The 7,565-nt window shown below is 39.1% G+C and overlaps 1 pseudogene; it reads left to right on the forward strand.

Moving 5' to 3' along the window:
- The first annotated feature begins 6,599 nt into the window (after positions 1 to 6,599).
- LOC114693886 lies at positions 6,600 to 6,947 on the forward strand (annotated as a pseudogene).
- The last annotated feature ends 618 nt before the right edge of the window (positions 6,948 to 7,565 follow it).

The following is a 7,565-nucleotide window of genomic DNA, read 5'->3' on the forward strand; positions in this document are numbered from 1 at the left end:
ACAAGCCTCCTTCATGGGATGTCCCCTCCCATGCGGTGATATTTCCAGAGGAATGTCACCAGTTGATAGTAGTGACTTGATTTTGAGCTTCAGAACTGTGAGCCAAATCAGCCTTTTCTTTTTATAAAGTACCTAACCATGAGTATTTTGCTACAGCAACACAAAATGGACTGAAACATTCATCTTTGATTACCAGATTATGCTTTTCATGACAGACTCTCTAAAGACTAGATAGACACACCAGGCAAGCACTGAACCCCTTCTGCTGTTCTTCAGCACAGGAGATTATAGGAGCTCGTGATCAACTACAGAGCATTGCACGAGGCATAAATGATGCCTTTGTTCTCGATGACTTGGTTATACAAGCTGCATTAATAAACTGACAATAAAGGCTAGAGTATTGTGTCCAAGATAAGGGTGAGTCAGGTTCAGTGGTGCATGCCTATAATCCTGGCATTTGGGAGATGAAGGCAAGAAGATCAAGAGATCAAGAGATCAAGCCAACTATCGTTGGCTACATTACAAAATGAAGGCCTACTTGGGTAATGCATCTCAGAAAGCAAGCACATGCTTTGATACATATTGAGGTTTGTTCAGTTCTTATTGTATCAGCCATGTGAGCCTGTCAGTGTGTGTGCATGTGTGCATCTGAGACAGTGGTCATGATGCTGAACATCTTATGAAACAAAAATCAAGGGAAAATGAATAATGATCCATGACAAGTATGGTTCTCTCTTATTCAAGGACATCCTTCTCTCTCGGCATGTCACTTCCTTCTAAGGCCCAAGAACAAGCAATTGCTGAACTCAAAGATTTAAAAACCTTAGCATAGTCATTCCACAGTTTCTCTAGCCTAGAATCCCCTAACCTCCCATGAAAATGTGTTATTGCCTGTAAATCCTAAAGACGGGTGAAGAAGATGGGGCCTATTCCATGCACCTCCACACCTCTCCAAGCCCATAGGCATCTTTAGAAAGGTGCTCAAAGGCATTTGGCACTTGGATTCCAATCAAATCCTTTTTTAAAAGAAAGTAAAATATCTGGGCATTAGGCCTCATACTTGTACTCCTATCATTTGGGAGGCTAATGCAAGAGGACAAATGTGTTTTGATCACAGCTTGGACTACATAGTAAGAGCCTGTTTTAAACAAAAGAAATAAAGAAAGAGAGGGAAGAAGGAAGGAAGGAAGGAAGGAAGGAAGGAAGGAAGGAAGGAAGGAAGGAAGAAAGAAAGAAGGAAAGAAAGAAAGAAAGAAAGAAAGAAAGAAAGAAAGAAAGAAAGAAAGAAAGAAAGAAAGAAAGGTGCGGGGGGGGGGGGGAGAAGTGTTGTGGGATATTTGTACACTGTGTGAAAATATATTGCTCTGATTGGTGTAATAAAAGACTGAACTGCCAATAGCTAGGCAGGACTTCCTGGTAGAGAATGAGGAAATAAGAGATGAATTTAGGCTCATGAGAGACACTATGGGAAACGGAAGAAGCAAGATAGGCAGTACATGACAGAACATAGATTAATGGAAATGGGCTAATTTAAGTGATAAGAGCTAGTGGGATAAAGCTAAGCTAAGGCCAAGCTTTCATAATTAATAAGTCTCCATGTCATTATTTGGGAGCTGGTGGGACAGAGAAAGACTCGTTTCAGAGAAGGGAGGAAGAGAGAGAAGGACAGGAAGGAATCAAGGAAGGAAGGAAGACAATTGAGTAAGTTCTCACTTGGATGAGCTGTCATAGTCTGCTTGGACTCTGGTTCACTTTCATTGGAGCTTGGTCTTCTGCCCTCCAATTCTTTGTCTTAGGATCTCTGGACTTTCAGAGTACAGTAAGAATCAAGTGAACTCCTTCTTCATTCTTTCCTCTAAAACTTTGGAGTTCCATTGTCAATGCAGGAAATGGAGGGAGGGGATCAGGGAAGCTACAATATGCCCCAACCCTAGTCAAGGTACTATAGGCAACCAAGAATGCTAAGAGTGGGAGAGATGGTCTGGATAAGCAATACCTAATGGTCAGCCCTGAAATCATATACATATAAGTAACATTTATACAAACTGAGCAGGTTGTATTTATATTTAGGAGAGAGAAAGAAAGAGAGAGAGAGAGAAGGACAACAGTTAAAGGGAAAAGAGGCCACATGAATTTGAGACAGAACAAACGGGGACACATGGGAAGGGTTGGAGGGAAGAAACAGAAGTGGGGAAAGATGTAATTATATTTTAATTTCAAAAAATAAAATAGATCCAACCAAGCTTTCAAGCAGTCAGACAGTATAATCACATCTGAGCATTATCAAGAGTTTCCAGTATTAACAAGTAGAAGATAGAAAATTGGGCTGAAGAGACAGCTTAGTGGGTAGAGTGTTTGCAAGCACTAGGACCTGAGTTCAGTCCCCAGAAGCCATGTAAAAGCCAGGTGTGACAGTGTGCAACTGTAGCCCCAGCAATGGGGAGGCAGAGGTGGATCATGGGAGCTTGCTGGATAGCCCGTCTAGCCAAAATGGTGAGTTTCCAGTCCATTGACAGGCCTTGTCTCAAAAAAAAAAAAAGTTGGAGAGAGAAAGAAGAGACTCAAAGTTGGCCTTTGACCTCCGTATGCTCATGTATATTCTAGTACACCCATGCACACACATATGTACACGCTTGAAGTGGGAAGGGAAGGGAGAGGGAGGGAGAGCGAGAGAGGGAGAGCACAAAGTAAGACCTGGAAGGACCACGTAACTTTATCATGGGAGCCTTGGTAAAGGCCTGAAGGAATGGAGCAATGCTTTTGAGATTCTAAGGGACAACGTTTTCCATCTTAGAATCATACACCAAGCCCAACCGTAGATCAGTTGTGAGGACATAAGAAGGACTTTTTGAAATATGCACACCCTCAACACAATGGTCATTGTCCTTAAAACATATCAAGTGACGTCCAGACATTAATTTCTGTCCCAAAGACTAAACCAGTAAAGGATCAAGGAGGGAGTCAAGAGGGGCTAGGATGTTGGCTGTGCACAGGTACAGAGCCCTGTACATCAGTGGGACCATAGACACTGCTCCAGAAAAGCAATGGATCAGAAGCCCAAGGAAAGACAAGACAGCCTGTGAAAAACTGGAGCTGAGTGTGGAAGCTCGTTCTCGGGTTCCTCGAGGCTTTACCCAGCAGGTCCGCATAGAGCATGATCAGGACCACGGGCCTGAGTGCAGGTGTCTGAGATGGTCTGCACTTGGCTGTGCTGGGGGAGGAGGTCTTTTACTCCACCCCTTGGTGTCTCTATAAAAACCCTGGGGCAGAGACAGTCGGGGCCTATGTTCCAGGCCCTCTCGAGGCTGTCCTTTATTTTCTATCTGTTTATCTCCGCAAGATTCTCCACTATCTAATATTTCCTGCTGCTCGCACTCAAGAAAACTCTGGGGAACTGTGGGGGTGGTGGGTAAATGGTGCCATGAACAGGGACTAAAGAAAAAAGATAAAAGGGACTAAAGGAAAAAAGGGGGGACAAAAAAAGGGGAGACTAAAGAAAAATGAACAGGGACTAAAGATAAAGGAAAATAATAGTTTTATTACAGAGTTTTTGGTGAAAGTGGTGAGTCAGCCCTGCCAGTGGAAAGGCATGCCGGTGTTATGGAAAATATATATTTTTATATATATTATTAAGAGGCAGGGGTTTTATCCTCGAGAGAAAAGGAAAGCGGACTGGAAGGATGTCCGATGCTGCAGCGAAATTCTCTTCTGTCAAAATTTTCTATCTTCTATCCCTTTCTCAATTTCTATCTGTGAAAAATAAATATAAGGTATAGGGTAGTAATATAGTTTAGGAAAACCTTAGAAGTGTAAGATTGTGTAGGAAAAAATAAGTAAGACAACTAGACAGAAAAACTCTTCAATTTTCTCACTTTGGGAGCTATAAACGCAAACTGGGGGAAAAAAATCTTTCTTTGTGCTTTACGGGTGGTAAAAAAGCTCTTCTCTGAGCTTATGGAGAAGAGAAAGTTTCCTATGGAAGCTTTTGACCTGGGGACAGCTGAAATGCTAAGTTCAAGCGGCAGGAGAAAGTGTTTTCTCCCTGAGGCAAAAATGGGGTTGTAAAAAGCCAAAAAGTTTAAAGTTCAGAAGTTTTGGGAAAAGTTGGTCTCTCTCTTGGGGGGGGGGAATCTTTCTCTTAAACTATAAAGCTTTTCTGGAAAATTTGGGGGGAAAAATCTCTCTAAAAGAGCTATGGAAACTGACTGACTAAAACAAACACAAGCCCGGAGGAAAGTTGCTATCAGAAATGTCAGCCTCAATTCGCGCTAACGAGGCAGGTGCAGTTCTGATCTGGGGCCAGTGTCAAATGAAGGAGGGACCAGAAACCTCCCAATGTGCCATAGCTGAAAATGTAAAGTGCTTGTTCAAATCTCCCGTTGCAAAGGCAAGAGACTTTGTTCAAACCTCCCAGGCAAGTCTAGTAAAAGAGCACCAGTTGACTCTCAGACCTGAAAAGAAATATGGGAAATGATATAAGGGACTGATATTATTATGGACTGATATAAGGGAAATGCATTCTGGGAAATAGTTTTTCTGCTAAAGATGGCGACATTGCCCTGAAACACTTTTGTCAGCTCTAAAATTAAAATACAGCTTTTAAAAGAACAAGGAGGAAATTTGTCTAAGAGTTTAAGTGTCAGTTCCATTGGAAAAATTGAAAGGCTATGGAACTAGGTGCTTTACGGTTTGGGGCTCCATTGGTAAAATGCCTTATTTACCCTAATAGCTGTGCAAAGTTTTTACGGTAGTTGGAAGACAAAAGGCTACCTATAAGAGCAAACAAATCACTTTAAAATCCTTAAAATATCACCTAATAGCTGTGCAGTATTTGGCAAAGAACTTTACAGCAGCTAAATACGGCAATTTCACCCTCAGCATGAAGTGAAGTTTTTTGGTAGAACAAACCAAAAATACTGCTGTTATAGAAACGTTTGTCTGAATTGAAGCACTTAGGGGAGCTACTATGAATTTGGGTGAAGGGACAGCCTCTAGTTAAAGACTGTCTACTGCTGACAATGCATCTCAGCCGGTCTGAAAAGGCTGAGAGAACTTTGGGATGTGGCTTCGTCCGGAAAATGTTACAATCCCCTAGGAACAAGTATCACAACTCTATAATGACAACACTCACTAAATCCCAGTGCTTTATAACAAGGCTAACTATGAACTCTAAACTCTAGAAATGATGTACGTACTTTCTGTCTAGTTAAGAGAATCTTTCTAATAGAGATGGTGATGATAATTAAGAGTAAGAGGTAGAAAAAGATGAAAATAAGATATGTGAGTTTGTAAAAATACTGTCTTGTTAGATCTGTGTTAAGAAATCTTTAGGTGTTTGCTAAGTTAAATATATGCTAATGGTAGCTCTATATAAGTTTGTAAAATAGATCTATAGAGTTCCTTTAAGAATATAAGCTAGCAAGAAGTATCTAAGGTAGTCTTAAGACATGTAGTAATAAGCTTGTAAGATGCTAGTTGTAAATGTAAGTTTAAATAAGAATAAGATGGAATGAATAATAAGAAATATATTTGCTAAAGTAGTTCTATAGTTTAAGGAGTATAAATAAGTAGATGCTAATACGTTATATGTGAGTTTGTAAAAATGTGTAAATGTTGAATGTGAGTCTAAATGCTTTGCAAGGCAAAATATGTTATATGTGAGTTTGTGAAAAATTGTGAACGTTAAGTGTGAGTCTATTAATGTATATGGTGAAAGAACCTGAGACACAGAAGGCAGTGTCCTAGTAGACTGCAAAGTAGGCAGTCTGAATGGTTTCAAAAGCTCCAGAAGCCGCTAAGAAGCTAAGAATGGTGGACGCCAGAACTAGCACAAGGCATCCGCAGCTGAGATCCATGGAAAATCGACGCAACATAGAAAAACCTGAGCTAACATCAAAAACGGTGCGGTTTAAAATACTACTGTACCTAAAAAGGTCACTGGCTTTAGAATAAAAGTTCAGAGATGCTTGTTTGAACAAAAATTATTAACTGCAAAAAGTTTTGGTTAAAAAACGTCTCTTCATATTTGGAGGTGAAAGCCTGATACCAGAATTTATTTCTTGTTTGAACTTTTTGAACTTAAAATGAGATAAAATTACAAAAGGATTTTGGTTATGGATTTCTTCATATTTGGAAGGCTAGTACCAAAATTTATCATTTGAATTTTGGGACTTAAGAAATGAAATGAACAATAGAGATTTCATTGCAATGGGACAATTTTGAGTAATGACCTAGGAACAGTTTTCTGGAATTGGGTTAAATGAAGAAATTTATTTCTACCTAAAATCAAGATGCAGTTTTGTGTATGCATATATGCTTTATTAACTTGTGATTCATGAATTGTTTTGTGGAAATGTTTATGTAAAAATGGAATTACTTAAGGAACTGGTTTTGTGTTACAAATGGAACTGTTTAAATGGAAAAGTTTGGGTTTTCTAACTAGGCTTGAGACTTTGCTTAAAAAGTTACAAAGGTGGCGGTACGTGGGGACACGGCGCGGTGGCTGTGGGACTGGCTAGAAACTACTAAAGTTCCTGTGGCATCAAGTAGAATTTTATAAAAACATAGTGGATGGAGAGGAGAAATCCTATGGTGACTGTGAAGGCCCTGATGCCATGTATGTCAAATTAATATCTTCTGATGGGTATGAATTTATTGTAAAAAAAAAGAACATGCGTTAACATCAGGAACAATAAAGGCCATGTTGAGTGGACCAGGGCAGTTTGCTGAGAATGAAACCAATGAGGTCAATTTCAGAGAGATCCCTTTGCACGTGCTATCGAAAGTATGCATGTATTTTACCTACAAGGTCCGCTACACTAACAGCTCCACCGAAATTCCTGAATTTCTGATTGCACCTGAAATTGCACTGGAGCTGCTGATGGCTGCAAACTTCCTAGATTGTTAAATAGAATAAATTATAATAAACTGTTCATTTTTTCAGTATTCAATACCTGTAGTTCAGTTAGTCATTTTTCCACATATAGCATGTTGCCTGTATGAAATTGAACTCTAAAGTTAATTGCTGAGCAGATTCCTTCTGTCATTTGCATAGCAGAGTTGAAATTCGTTTGCTACATCAACAAATTGAAGATGTTCACAAGCCAAGAAATAAACAAATAGTGCCAGTTTGAAAAAAAAAAGTTACAAAGAAAAGGGAGAGTCTATGTAATTTAAAAACATTTTCTTATTTGAGTGGATTAATGTTTTGTTAGTAAGAAATGCAAATGGGTATACTAAAATTTAAAGTGTAAAGAGTTTTATAAAACTCTTTTGGATGTTTTGCTAAAAGTTTTTAAAGTGATAATGGTTAGATTGAAAATATTGCTTTTCAATTTTGGGCTTGTAGGAATTGCATAAGTTTGGGTTCCTCTAACTAGGTTTGAGATTTTGTTTAAAAAAATTATAAAGAAAAGGAGGAGTTATGAGATTGAATTATGTTCACAGAAATCTATTGATATCAATGCACCCTGGTTTTGTGGAGTTAAGGAAATGTTTAAGTTTGATGTGAATACATCGAAGTTTTTCCTATGTTCTGTTAACAAGAAAATTCAAATGACTGAGTT

Source organism: Peromyscus leucopus, chromosome 9, assembly GCF_004664715.2.
Source record: "Peromyscus leucopus breed LL Stock chromosome 9, UCI_PerLeu_2.1, whole genome shotgun sequence".
NCBI lineage: Eukaryota > Metazoa > Chordata > Mammalia > Rodentia > Cricetidae > Peromyscus > Peromyscus leucopus.